The sequence below is a fragment of the Triturus cristatus genome, chromosome 6, assembly GCF_964204655.1.
Source record: "Triturus cristatus chromosome 6, aTriCri1.1, whole genome shotgun sequence".
Classification (NCBI taxonomy): domain Eukaryota; kingdom Metazoa; phylum Chordata; class Amphibia; order Caudata; family Salamandridae; genus Triturus; species Triturus cristatus.
In genome coordinates, this window is record NC_140589.1 from 803,497,475 (window position 1) to 803,512,064 (window position 14,590).

Here is a 14,590-nt window from a genome sequence, read left to right on the forward strand (position 1 = left end):
TTGGGGCCATTGATGGGACACATGTGGGTTTGGTACCACCACAGGCACAGGAGGTAGCCTATAGAAACAGAAAACATTACCACTTCATTAATGCCCTTGTGGTGTGTCTTGCTAACATGGTGATTTCCCATGTCTGTTCCCGTTTTCCAGGGTCCGCACACGATGCATACATCATGAGGCGTAGCAGGGTGCCAGAAATGATGCTGCAGCTGCACGTGGAACAAGCATATCTTGTTGGTGGGTATACTCTGGTAGTCCTGTGTTTAGCGCTATCTTTATATCTTACGGCATCTCCTGACCCACTTCTTCACATGATGTTTCCATGTAGGGGACTCTGGCTATCCCAACATGCCATGGCTGATGACGCCTCTCCGCAACCCCAGAACAGCCGCAGAACACCGGTACAATGACACCCATGGGCAGACAAGGCGCGTGATTGAGAGGACGTTTGGACTCCTGAAGAGCAGATTCCGGTGCCTCCACAAGACCAGCGGCGCCCTCCCATATGCCCCAGTGAAGGTCTGCAAAATCTTCATTGTGTGCTGCATGCTGCACAAAATGGTAGTGGAGAAGGCCGTGCCACTCATCCTTGATCCGGATGAGCAGGATCATCCACCCGTGGAGGATGAAGGGCTCGGGCATGGGGCAAGTGAGGATGAGGATGAGGATGAGGATGAGGACATCCGGAGTCAGCTTATCCGCAACTTCTTCTCATGATGGTGAGTCCCTGTGTCTGATTGTGCACGCTTTGAGCCTTGTGTGGCATGTGTTGCAAGGTGTGTGTCGAGCTGACTGTGTGCTAAGAGACTTGGAGGTGTGTTCTGATGTGTCATTCAAGTGATGATGTCTTTCCACAAATTTTAGCTGGGACACAAAATTTATTAAGGGCATGGTGACAACATCATTCCTGTAGAGTACATGTACATGTCTGCGGATTACTAGCTCTTCGCTGACTTGTTGTGTGTCTGTCCTCCCCAGGTTCTTGCGGCTGTCGTCTGCTCATGTCATCTTTGCCCTCCTGCTATTCCTCATGAGTATTGCAACGTGTGCTGGATCAGAGTTACATGCACAGACATGGTGAAAAGTCATTTGGGGTAAGGAGTGCAGCAAGGCATTTTGTGGGTGGTACATGTTTGTGATATGTCGGGACTGCTCCTGTGCATGTTGTGTTACCATGCATACATGTCGACTCACCATGGGCTACATGACGTGTTGCATGGCTCCCATGAATTGATAGTCACCATTCCTGACAGTCATCTGTAATGGTTTGTGGATTCTGATGAAGGCATCAATGTGTGTATAACGTCCCTCAGGAACAAACGGGATGCTAATGGTGGACATAGTGTGGGACATCCCCATATGAGGCTCAATGGGGAATTGTAGACTCTCCGTGTGCAGCAAGGGGTGTTAGGCTCGAACCCCTTCACTTGTGTGCCAGCTCAGTAGGATTTACCACATCTGTGTGTTGAAGGGGGTGTCCAGTGTAGGTCACACATGGTCAGCCAAATGACCTGTGAGTCTGTTCCAATTGATGCTTTTCCCTTAGTGTGAGGCTGAGTAATAAAGGTGTTCGTCACACTCCAAGGTGCCTCATCTCTGTCAATGCAGGTCTCTTGCCACTTTGCATGCGGCATATCTGGCATAGTTGTGGAAGATTATGCATAGGTGTCCATGTGTCGTTTAGCAACATGCATGCAGTTGCTCATGGATTAGGCTCCCTATTGGGCATGAAGTACATGTTCGTGAATGTTTTTGGCATGTTGGTCCACACAATGGGCCATCAACAGCTGCTGAGGGTGTGTCTCCTGTGCGCAGGTCGGCCTTCAGTTTCCTGATCCGGTGTCATGCTTCTTTGGTGATTGTGCATGCATTGTCTCTGGGTGTGCCATGTGACACTGGACACTCCTTACTTTACACACGCGCCTGTTGCAGTTGTCCTTCTGAGATCGTGGGGCCCGATTCACAGAACAAACTTAAGACTAAATCCTAAACTTAATACTAATCTGGTATTCACAGAATGCACCTAGTACTTCTGGTATTCACAGAATGAACTTACTACTTTAGCGATTCACAAAATGAACTTAGGACTTTTGCTATTCACAGAATCCATTTACGACCACTAAACTTACGTCTGCACCCGGGCCGGATTTTCCGCCCCCGGAGCGGAGTTTCCGGGCCCGGAGCGGGAAGTCCGCATGCGGGCCGGAAAGTCCGATTCGAGGGCGGAATACCCGCTCCCGGGCCGGAAACTCCGGCCTCGGGCCGGAAATTCCGCTTTCGGGCCGGAACATCAGAATTGGGACCAGACTACATTACTGTTGCCATTGATCATTTGAGCCAAGGGGAAACACCTGTTCAAGTCCCTACCATCCCCCACCATGCATCAGCTGACGCACTCCAGCCAATCCTAGCTCGGCAGCACGTATAACTGCAGAGCAGACACACACAAACCCTTTCAACATGTCACTGAATGTGTTTGTTGCACTGCCCCTTGTCATGCATCAAAACCACTTGAGGAGGAGGAGGAGGAGAGCCAGAGCAGAGAGGATCTTCAGACAGAGGATCAACTTATTTGGAATGTCCAGTCAAGATATAAGGGCCAGGTACCGTTTCCCTCCAGAAATCATCTTGGATATGGTATGTGAGTGGGAGCAGGAACTTGACTCCGTGACCTGCTGCTCACATGCAATACCAGCATACCTCAAGATCCTATCAGCGCTCCATTTCTTCGCCACTGGCTCATTCCAAAGGGTCTCCAGTGACCATGTGGGCATATCCCAGGCGAGCCAGTCGCGGTGCCTGCATCAGGTACTGCGATGCATCACTGCAAGATCCCACCTCCACATACATATGCCACCGACACTGGCCCTGAGACAAAGGGCAGTACGAGATTTCTTTCGCATTGCACAATTTCCACGTGTGCTGGGTGCAATTGACTGTACCCATGTGGCCCTTCAGCCACCCCGCCACATTGCACACATCTTCTGCAATAGACACCGATGGCATTCCATCAACGTGCAAGCTGTCTGTGATGCCAGAGGGAGGTTCATTGATGTGCATGCGGTGTTCCCCGGCAGTACCCATGACAGCTTCATATTCCGCATGTCACCTCTTGCCCGGCGGATAGCTGCAGAAGAATTTGGCAACATGTGGCTACTGGGTAAGTACCAAGCGTTAGAAAGGAGGAATATGTGTTTTTGAAATGTCTGAATGCCCCCCAAAATTAACCATAGTACTGTTAGAGTCGGGGATCTCTGGTTGGCGCAAGGTTGCCCTTGTGTCAAGCAGGAACCCTCTCCTCCACGTCAGGGCGCAGGATAACCCCTCGCGAATGACCCTTGCTCACCCTCTAGGTGCGTGGCGTGAGCAGCCAAGGCGATTCCTCAGGCGTTGTTGGTTAAGCACTTACAATCATACACACAGTAAATACATCAATCCCCCCAGAAACGGACACCAGGCGTGGATATATATAAAAATACGCTTCTTTATGTAAAAATACGGTATATATATCTCAACAGACTTATCACAAGACCAATAACGTTTTCGCTAGGCCACCAGGTTATACAGCAGGCAAATGTTCTTGGTTCGTTGTTTCAAATGGATACTTTGTAGTCTCTTTACTTGCAGTTCCAGTACTCACAGGGATCGACTCCTGGGAACGGGGAAATAAGGCGTTGCGGGCCCCGAGCCCGATACTGGAACTTCTTTCGTGATGTGGAGAGTCGGCACAGGTCGGTGCGACTCTCAGCTTGGGAAGTGTTCTTGGGTCCTCAATCAGCAGGTGTGGGCAAGTAGGCAGGCGCGGCCCGCGACCCTTTAGCACGGCGGTGCAGGAGGGTCTCCACAGCGGGGGCGGCGCGGCCTGAGATGTCCGAGGATAGCGAAGCGGGGCCACAGGGCACAGTCAGTGCAGCTGGGTGACCCGGCGTAGATCACAGTCGTCGGACGGCTTCCGGCAGGAGGGGTGATAGCGCGGTCAGCGCGCTCCAGTAGCAGGCGGTGACAGGGATGCAGGCGGCCTGGCCCGGGGACAGAGAGCGGCTCGGGACGGAGCGGGGCTCTCACGGGTTGGAGGCAGGCGAGCTTCTGAGTGTCACGGCCCTAGGAGGGGCGATGAGGGGCGCAGTCTCTTTTCCAGCGGGATGCACACACGGCTCGAATTGGAGGACGAGCAAGAAGCACAGAGAACCCACTGTTCCTGGGGTTCAGTTCAGGGGGCAAGCTCAGATCAAGCCCTTGGAGAATGTTCAAGCACAAAGTAGCAAAGTCTTTTCAGTAAGTCTCTTCCTCTCCTCTCTCAGCAAGGCAAGCAGCAGGCCAGCTCCTCCGGCGTCTTCTTCTCCTTCTAGTCGGGCAGAGGTCCTTTGTGGTAAACAGGATTCTGATTTCTTAGGAGCCAGGCTCCTACTTTTATACACCAATTCTTTTGTTCTTTAGCGCCAGGGGGCCTAGGCCTGGCTCAGTCCAGTTCTGGAGCACTTTGTTATGGTGACTCTGCTCTTTCCTTTCAGCAGCAGGGCAGAGACATCAGCCTCCCCACAGGGGGTGGCGCCGGCTTTGTGGTGGCAGAGCACAGGTCTATTCAAGAGTCAAGGTGTACTCCTCCCACCCATCCAGGTGTAATCTCTCTACCCACCACCTGGCAGCCAACCTGTCTCTGGGGATCCCCCCACCCTGCTCCTTACTGTTGCCAGGCAGAACACATACACACAGCAGAGGCGGACTGAGATGGTCAGGTCAGTAAATACTAACTTTCTAAAAGTAGTATTTACAAACCCAGGATACTAAAATAAACTTGACTACAAGAAGTATCTTATTATTCTGAGTTCAGGCATACCAAACTTGACACTCTACCATGCTCTTTGAGTCCACTGGGGTCACAGCGTTGGCGTGACCCCGGCAGCCCATTCTGGCCTATGGAGAGCAGGTAGCCTTCAATAGTGAAAAACGACAAGGCTGTAATTCACTACTAAGACATGCCACACACATCAGGGCATGTCCTACCTTATGCCTACAATGCACCCTGCCCTCGGGCCTACCAGAGGGGTGGCTAATATGTAGGTAAGGGAAGGTTTAGGGACTGGCAAGTGGGGGCACTTGCGCAGTCAGCGCGACGGTCCCGGACCGCGCACAGGGTCTGCGGTGGCAGACCCTAGACACACTTTACAAGGCCGCTTCCGTGGGTGGCGCAACCAGCGCTGCAAGCCCACCAGCAGCATTGGCATTCACAAGCCCTGGCACCCCTGGTGCACTTTACTGGGGACTGACAGTGAATCCAATAAACCAATCATGGACATCAATTACAGGTACACTTTACCTAGGGAGCACTTGCACTGCGGCACGGATTAGCCGTGGCGCAGTGCCCTGAGCGGGCAACACCAGCAAAACAGTCGAGGCACACCATCAAAAAGTGGAAGGGAAACTCACGCCAAGGTGCCAGGTCTAACAAGTACTTTAAGAATCATAAAGCTAGATACAGGGCCCACCTGACAATGCATGTAATACAGTATAGATCATGTCCTGTGCAAGTCAAAGAGGGAAATCTAACCAACTGCCCTTTCCCCTCTACTCAGGTGACGCTGGATATGCACTCACCCCACATCTCCTCACCCCTTACAGGCGTGCAGACACTGTACCACAGCGTAGGTACAATAGGGCACACATACGGACTCGAGCCATAATAGAGCGCACTTTTGGTCTGTTGAAGTCGCGATTCAGATGTCTCGACCGTACAGGGGGGGTGCTGCAGTACTCCCCAGAAGTAGTGTGCAAGATCATTTTAGCCTGTTGTGTCTTGCACAACATTGCCTTAACGCATGGCTTACAGATACCGCTGGAACCTCGGCTACCTATGAATCTGGGAAACCGGGCCATGGCACATAACCGAGGTCAGGGCATGCAAGTCCGTGAGCAGCTTGTTGCCACGTTCTTCACATGAGCAACCTGTAGTGGAATGGACCAAATGTGGATTGCTGTCTGTTGCCAATGATGACACTTGGATATACACGACTGTGTCAATAAATTCCTTCCTGAGGCTACTTTGCAAGCCACACTAACTGCATGTTAATCACAGCTCTTGACAGTAGTCAAAACGTTGAGCCTGCATCAGCACATGTGCCCATGTCAGCGATCAGTGTAGTGGATGTCCCGAAAGAATCTATAGCCACAGATGCAAGATGATACATGTACTGAGAGACACAGCCGGACCTCATGAGGATGGGTCTCTTAATCAGAAAAGGCCATAACCATAGCATTGTCGGCCCTGTGCCATCAACAGATGTGACTCCCCCACAAATGATGCGCCCACGATGTGAGTGATGCAATGGGTCAATCAGACACCATGGGTCAGATTAATGTGGGACTTGCGGCCCTTTCACGCTGCCGTTGCGTCACTTTTGTGATGCTGCGGTGGTGCAAAGCCAGCCCCATGCTGCGGGGAATGTACTATATGACGCATCTGGGAGATGCGTCACGTTGTAAAGGCCTGCGCCACATGTAGGCGTTCTGGTGCAGGGGGGGGGCCTTCCGGGCGCAGAAAGGCCTCCTAAAAATCTACAATATTTCACTCAGTCACTTTTAAGGCCATGCTGCGTCAAAACCCTGCGCCTGCTTGAAGCAGGCGTAAGGATTGACGCAGCATCATAGGGATAGGGCACCCCCGAGCCTTGCTGGAGCTGCGTTGTGCATGCGACGCAACTCCAGCAATGCGCCGCCTTTCCAACGGGGGATGCGTCACGCATCTGCACATCCGAGCTGCACGGTGCACCGAAATGTCAATGCGGCGCATTTGTGTTGGCGCACGGGTGGGCAGATGCATCGCAACTCTTCTGACGCATCTCTGCTGATTAGCAGAGATGCGCCCGAAGCCGTAACTCTGCCCCCCTGTGTCTGTGATATATCCACACTTCTCAAACACTATGTTCCGGAACACATCACAAAACTCTGCAAATGAGCACCTAATATGGACTACATGTACCATAATGCAAAGCATGAGAAACTGAAACAGAAACTGCAGACATGTCTTGAAATGGTCACTTCACCCTCTTGTCACATTTAATTAATTCTCACATGTACTGTCTTTTCTTTTTTATCCACAACAGAACAGCAGGATAGCAGTAGATGTGATTCCAGATTGTGGATGGATCTGGATGACTACAAAATGGCAGGCAACTACTTCCTGTGATGTATTTGCTGCCTCCCACTCCCTGTCAAACATTTCCTGTATGGAATTATATGTTCCGGGTCATTTTCGGAATTTGCGCCCAAAAAGCGGAAGCTCCGATTACGGAGCGTACGGCCCGTGTGCGGAAACGCCGATTACGGAGCGTACGGCCCGTGTGCGGACCTCCCGCTCCGGAACCGGAAACTGCGCTTACGGGCCGTAAACTCCGAAAATGACCCGGAACACATAATTTCATTCAGGAAATGTTTTACAGGAAGTGGGAGGCAGGAAATACATCACAGGAAATAGTTTGCTGCCATTTTGTGTTCATTCTGAGTCATCCTCTATCACAGACAGATCCTCTGACATCCTGCTGCTCTCATCCTTCTTATTATCCCCATAATGGCTGAGGGTTACGAAGAGAAGGCACCCCCTTTCACTGAAAGTGAGTTGGACATCTTGGCTGAGGGGGTGCTGGCCAAATTTTCTCAGCTATATGGGGACCCTGAACACCAGCTGAGCAATGCAGCCCGGGCCAGGCTGTGGGCCAACATCGCCGAGCGCTGCAGTGCAGTGGGAGTCCACACCAGGAGTGCGAGGGCATGCCGCAAGCGCTGGGAGGACCTAAAACGGTGGGCCCGGCACAAGGCTGAGGAGCTGGTGGGCCAGTCTTCCCAGCACCATGTGCATCGTCCTCGCCTATCCCCACTGTACAGGAGGGTCCTGCGATCAGCTTGGCCGACCTTCCATGCTCAGCTGGAGGAGCATGAGCAGCAGGGACATGGTAAGTGCATCATATGCTAAATGTGTCTGGGAGTATGATGTGAGTGAAACAGTGCTGTACCATTGTGTGTCCGATGCCTCCATTCACAGATTCCGTGTCCATGCAGCAGTAACCAAGCTTAAAAAGGCACACTGTGGCATATGGACTGTACAGGGCAGAGTGCATTTTGGGAGTTGGAGTCTCGCCATGACAACTGGCTAAATGAGCCATATTTGTGCATTTGTACTGAAATCAGCTCTTCCCGCACCACTACAATTGGCACTAGGAAATCATGCGTGCATTGGATGAGCAATGGTACAGACACTGTCCTGTGTGCGCATGGCAGGCCAAAGGGTATTGGATGCTATGACTTGCATTGCATTTTTAGAGTGTGGGTTCCAATTGTGACAAAACATCATGTCAAGACAGACTTTGACATCCTTTCATCACTCTTAAGCGCTTCTAAATTTACAAGGGGTGTTCACTGACAGACGTCTCAGCCTCAGTGGCCTGTTTCACATTTCACATGTACAGGTAGCTGTCACAAAATTCCCCCAGTGTTCAGCGGTGTACTGCATTACCATATCAGTGACCAAAGCCAATATGTGCCACTGGATTGTCAGTACATGTGTGGGGACAGCCAAAGGCTAGACTCACAATTTAGCTACAGAAATAGGCCAGAGCCTCAGTGCATGTGTGACCCACATTCGCCAATTGTTGTGTCCCATACAATGCTACAAAGCAGATGACACTTGTCCAGACCTTCAACAGCTGCGACTCCCTACGAATGGCCATAATCTGAGATTCGGGACTTCATGTTCTCCATTGGTGGACTGCTTGTGGAACCTGCACATGTAGCTGTGGCAGGACACACAGATCCCCAGAATGCCAGGTTGAGGGTTGGCCAATACAGTTGTGTAAGCCACACACATCCACGTGAGATGGCCATGTCAGACTCAATCCAGGAACTGACGGTGAACATACACGTAATGTCAGCTCATAGACACTGACAACTATTGAGTGTGATCAGAGGAAAATAAGTCTGACATTGGCTCCTATGAATGTGTCTCGTCCTGCATGACACAAACATAACATTCGGATTTTGCTTACATTTCACCAGGCACAGCTGGCGAAACAGAAGGGCAGCAGGACCTGGTCCGGAGCAAGAGGCCACCAGTGCGGCGGCGGCTACACCCACTTTCCACCAGCGAGGAAGAGGAGGATGAGGAGGGACCCTCAACATCAAGAGGCAAGGGGATTGCGCCCACCCGGACTGACAAGGGACACCCTGATGCTGGTGCCACATCCCGGGTGGAGGCTGCAGACATTGAATCGGGGGGGTGTGAACACGACACCTCGGACCATGAGGTGTTGGAGAGCTACTCTCCTCAGGATTCTTCACCTGTGGTCCCTGAAAAGGTGTCCTCGGGGCAGGCCAACAAACAATCTGGGCCTGCCATCAGCCCCTCCCTACCTCTAGAGTTCCCCATTCCATCGGGGGACCCAGCTGCATCCCCTGCAACCAGTCCCCCTCATCGTAGCCGCCAGCTCCCCAACATCATTGGCTCCGGACCTCAGGCACCACATCCCTCCTTTTCCCTCCAGGCCCCTCCCGGTGTTGTTCCTCCTGTGGCTGTGCCAGTGGACTTGATGTGGATGTGTGAGGGTCAGCCAGACATGTCCGCTCGCATCCAGCTACAAGTGTGTATGGAGGTACGCATGATGCGAGAGGACATGCTCCGATGTATGGCCACCCTCACCACCTGCATCAATTCACTGCCCGCAGCCATCTCGTCTGTTGTCTCCCCAATCCCTTCCCATACCACTGTCAATGTCTCCCCCTGTCCGTTGCCCCACACTGTTTCCCCCCGTACTCCTCGTGTGGCACGAACCCAAGTGGTGCCTGTTCCTGCACCCGCCAGACGTGTGCCTGCATCGGACTCTGAGGATCTGGACATTGTGGTCCTAGAGGATGACCAGAAGGACACTTGACTTTTGACGTGAACAACTATTTCATTTTCCCCTTGTAAATAGACTGTTTTCCCTGACGCTCCCTGACGTGTTATATTTTTTTTGCTCCACCCCAATCCAGGTTCCCATCTCCCTCTGCATTAAGATCATCATTTGTTTTCCTTTCTCCCTTCCAAACGGACGGTTGTTCTTTTGTACCTTCTTAAAATACAATTCGGAATGCTCATAACTTCCACTTGTTTTACTTCATTCTGAATGTCTGGTTCTGAATATGGACACATATTTGGTGGGTCATCTGCTATGTACATAATGGCTGGTTGCAACGATGGGTCACACTTGTAACTGTGTCACACACACACATACCTTCTCACATCTCCAGGCCACCTGCAACGTTACACAGGACATGATACACAACAGATTATTAGTTTTGGTAGGTGTTTATTTGGTGCACACACAAACACGTGATCACATTGTCCCGGGTTCCTGTCACTGGTGAGTGCGACGCCGCAATTTGGGGGGGGATGACCGCTCCGAGTGCTCAGGTCTGGCTCGCCGCCTACGTGGAGGTGGGTACTGTCCAAGGGACTGTCCAGGGTCCTCCACATGTGCTGTGGCAGATGGTGTTTGCACACTTGATGGCTGTACAGGTGGTGGTGGTGGTTGTGCAGGTGGCGGGAGTGACTGTACAGGTGGTGGTGGTGGTGGTTGTGCAGGTGGCAGGAGTGACTGTACAGGTGGTGGTTGGGCAGGTGGCGGGAGTGACTGTACAGGTGGTGGTGGTGGTGGTTGTGCAGGTGGCGGGAGTGACTGTACAGGTGGTGGTGGTTGTGCAGGTGGCGGGAGTGACTGTACAGGTGGTGGTGGTTGGGCAGGTGGCGGGAGTGAATGTACAGGTGGTGGTGGTGGTTGGGCAGGTGGCGGGAGTGACTGTACAGGTGGTGGTGGTTGTGCAGGTGGCGGGAGTGACTGTACAGGGGGTGGTGGTTGTGCAGGTGGCGGGAGTGACTGTACAGGTGGTGGTGGTTGTGCAGGTGGCAAGAGTGACTGTACAGGGGGTGGTGTTGGGAGTGCCAGTTCAGCCCGCTGGTGTGGATGTCTCCCTTTGCTGTGTTGGTGTGCAGTTGGTTCAGGTGTGGGGATGTGCTGTCCTGTGGACAGATATGATGGCTCCCCTCCCTGCGTTGACCGTGAAGGGAAAGGTTTGCTCACTATCAAAATGCCCTCCATCATCTTCATGGCCAAGGCATGGTGTCTTGCACTCTCTTCCCTCTGGATGGATAGCATGTCTCGCATATTTCTGGACATGTCCTGCCAAGTCCTATCCATCCTATCCAACACTTGGCTCAGCCTCTCCACCGCCTGAGGGAAGTGGACCATGTCCTGCAGGGAGTCCGACATGGTGGACAGGGTAGCCCCTATGGCACTAATGTCCTGCCACACATCGCTCTGCTGTTGGAAGAAGTCCTGCTCCCACTGGTCATCACAGCCAGGTGCAGGCCCTCTCTGCAGCTGTCTGCCATGGATGGGATGTGCAGGTCCTACGGCAGGGGGTGGGGTGGGAGGTGGGAGCCTGTGGGCAGGTGAATGGTGCCCAGGGGATTCCAGCAGCACAACAGGGCTGGTACTACCCCCAGATGGTGGAGAGGCTGGCAGGGATACACTGTCTAGGGAAGAGTGGGTAGGGGAACCACCATGTTGCTCCTGGACGTGAGGACTGTGAGGGAGTGATGTCTGTGTTGTGATGCGTGTGTGCTGTGGCTGGTTTGCTCGAGTCTGGGGACAGGCCATGGTATGCCTGGGAGGAGGCGGAGGGACGTTGCTTGGCAGAGGAGTTGATGCCCTGACCGATTTAGCCAGTCTGGCACGATATCGCGCATTGGCATCTTCATCGTCAGACATGTAGTCCTCATCATCCACCAAGCAGAGGTCCTCAGGATATTCTTCCTCCTCCTCCTGAGCAGTGCTTGCAGCCGACATCACAGCTTGGAGGATTAGGGGATTCTCCCCTCTGATTCCCCGTCGGCCCGCACTGGTCATAGGCCTGTCATCCTCGTCATCAGCATCCCCTGGAACAGAGGTTGCAACCGTATTAGGGATTGACCTGTTATGACATGTGGTGCAACACAAGGGTTTGTATCAACTGTACTTTGCATCAACAGATGAGGATCATGTGACCTGTGTAGGGTACCACCACAAAGTATAGCTCACACCATAGCACTGAGGTGTTACACAGATACAGGCAAACTCACCAGCTCCAGCCACAACTCTCTGTCCCTTGGTGTTCCCCCCTAGTGTCACCTGCTGGACCTGTCTCCTCACGGGCCTAGCTGTCCCTGAACCAGCAGCTGTAGAGGGAAGTGACAACATTCTCAATTATCTGCATCACCAATTGTCAGACAGGCACATGACACTCCTGATTTGTATTTCACTTTGTACACAACTGCTGATTACATGCAGAGGGGAATCAGGATCTCTGTCATGGCTTTGGAGTCGAAGCCAGTGAGACACCTCATGCTAGAATTACCTGGAGGCCGGCTGCGCGAGGGTTGGATGTCATACAGTCCCCGGGATGGTGCACGCTGCTGGGGTGTAATCCGGTCAGCATCTGTGATAAGACATACAGGTCTATATTTTGCAACAAGAGATGGTAGCTCTGAGCCAACATGTCATTCTCAATGACCATTTGTGGGTAATCCAGAACTATGTGCAGCATGTTTAGCTCCTGAACTTTACATTTGGGCACCTGCTCACATGCAGCAGTTGCCAGCCGTTCCCTCCACACAGCAGTGACATCAATCAGATGACACATCAACAGACACACATGTATGAGAAGATTACTGATAGGAAGGGATAAATGACCCGGATTCCTCCCCATTACACTGCTATCACCTTTGCCATTCAGACTTACATATTTCCAGAGTCTCATGTTGTTTGTGGTCAAGTCAGAAAGGGTTTCATGTGTGAGATTTACAATTGTCAGGGACATGATGTTGCTCATTTGTGCTTCCCCACGCATGAAGTCACACATATTTGTATGAGAGAACACAGATGTCTTACGTCCGTCCTCTGAGTGTCCTCTCTTTGCGTACTCTATTTCCCAGATCATGGTACTACTTAGCTGACGACGATTGGTGTCTTGTACAGCAGACATCCAAACCTCTTTTGTCAAACACTGACCTATACATGTGAATACAGTAGGAGAGGAGGCAAGCAGAATGTAACATTGCGGATAGGCTGAACGGCTTTGATGCCTTCTGCCTGCACTGGATTAGCGTGTTGCTCTTCAGCCTAGTCATTTAGCAGGTGTAACTACATGAATATTCACCTTAGCAGCCCCTACATTCATCTCAAAGGTACACTACTGGCATCAGTGTTGGCCTCAGCCATGCTATTTTCATCGTGGTGTTTCCTATCATTGAATTGCAAGCCGGTTGTGTTTTGGTCACTTCATATGACTCATGGTACTATTGAATGTCCATTTTGCACTCACTTGGCATACATTTTGTGTCATCCTTTCATTAGCCACCAGGGTCTGATCTTGCATGGGTTCAAATGCCATATGTGAGCATATTGTGATGCAGGACAACAGTGTTGTAATACACATGCAACATACGGCGGACGTGAAAGGCACATTTCTTGAGCAGTCAGCCTGATATATTCTTGGGTTCCCCTCCCTTGGCCCAGCACCGGAACAGTGTGTGGGCCCTGAACAGATGTCACAGCCAACCTTGTAGCAGAAGTCAGTATGTGTCTTTGATTCTGGGAGGACCTCGTTGTACCTACAATGATAAGTGTGTTTTGCTACTTCACATTCCGGCAGCCACATGTGATGCACTAGATTTCTGGCACAAAGGATGAGCACAAGCAGTTGTGGGCACCAGCGTTGCATCAGTGTCTTATACGTAATATCATGATTGCTCCCACATTACTTCGAATGGGCCCACTACCTGGATGCAACCTATATCACAATGACATGTCTACGGATCCTGATGTGCGGTCCACTATCGTGTTTTGTTGATGGGCAACACAGAAGCCAGACAATGTAAGTGGTACATGACCAGCTGTGTGGACTGGGCATTTGATCTATATTGGAAACATTCAAAGTTGGACAGTGTATGCATTGTCAATACTAATGACCCTGGGATCTCACTTGTTCATCATTGCCATATTTCAGTCAATTACTTTGATTGAATATGTCTACAGACACCATTACAACATAGTGGGGACACCCTTTTGAGTAGTTGTGGCACTCGATAACAGGATTGGATTCCCAGGTCTGGGCCTGTTGCTGTAAAACATGTCATGTTCCGCAATTACGAAGGTTTGATGAGCCAAGACATGTAATATATTGTCTTCAGCTGTTCACAATTATAATTATCTAAAGGTGGATGTCCATTGACGACTCCAATAGTAATGCAGCTATTTGTACATCTCTGGTTGACTTTCATATGTGGGCACTACATGTCCCTCGGTCACTCCTGGCAATGTATGCATTTTGACCATCTCCTGGCCACTTTGACTTACCAGTCGGTGAGGGTGTACGGTGGCGATGCCTCCCAGTAGATGCAGGGACCTCCGCTACGGCAGTTGTCTGTGCTCTGGCTGAATGTGTCAATGGGTGAGAAGAGAGAAAACTAAACATCTGGAATATGTGCTTTTGGAAAATTTCTGTGATTTCCCCATTTCTTCTGCAT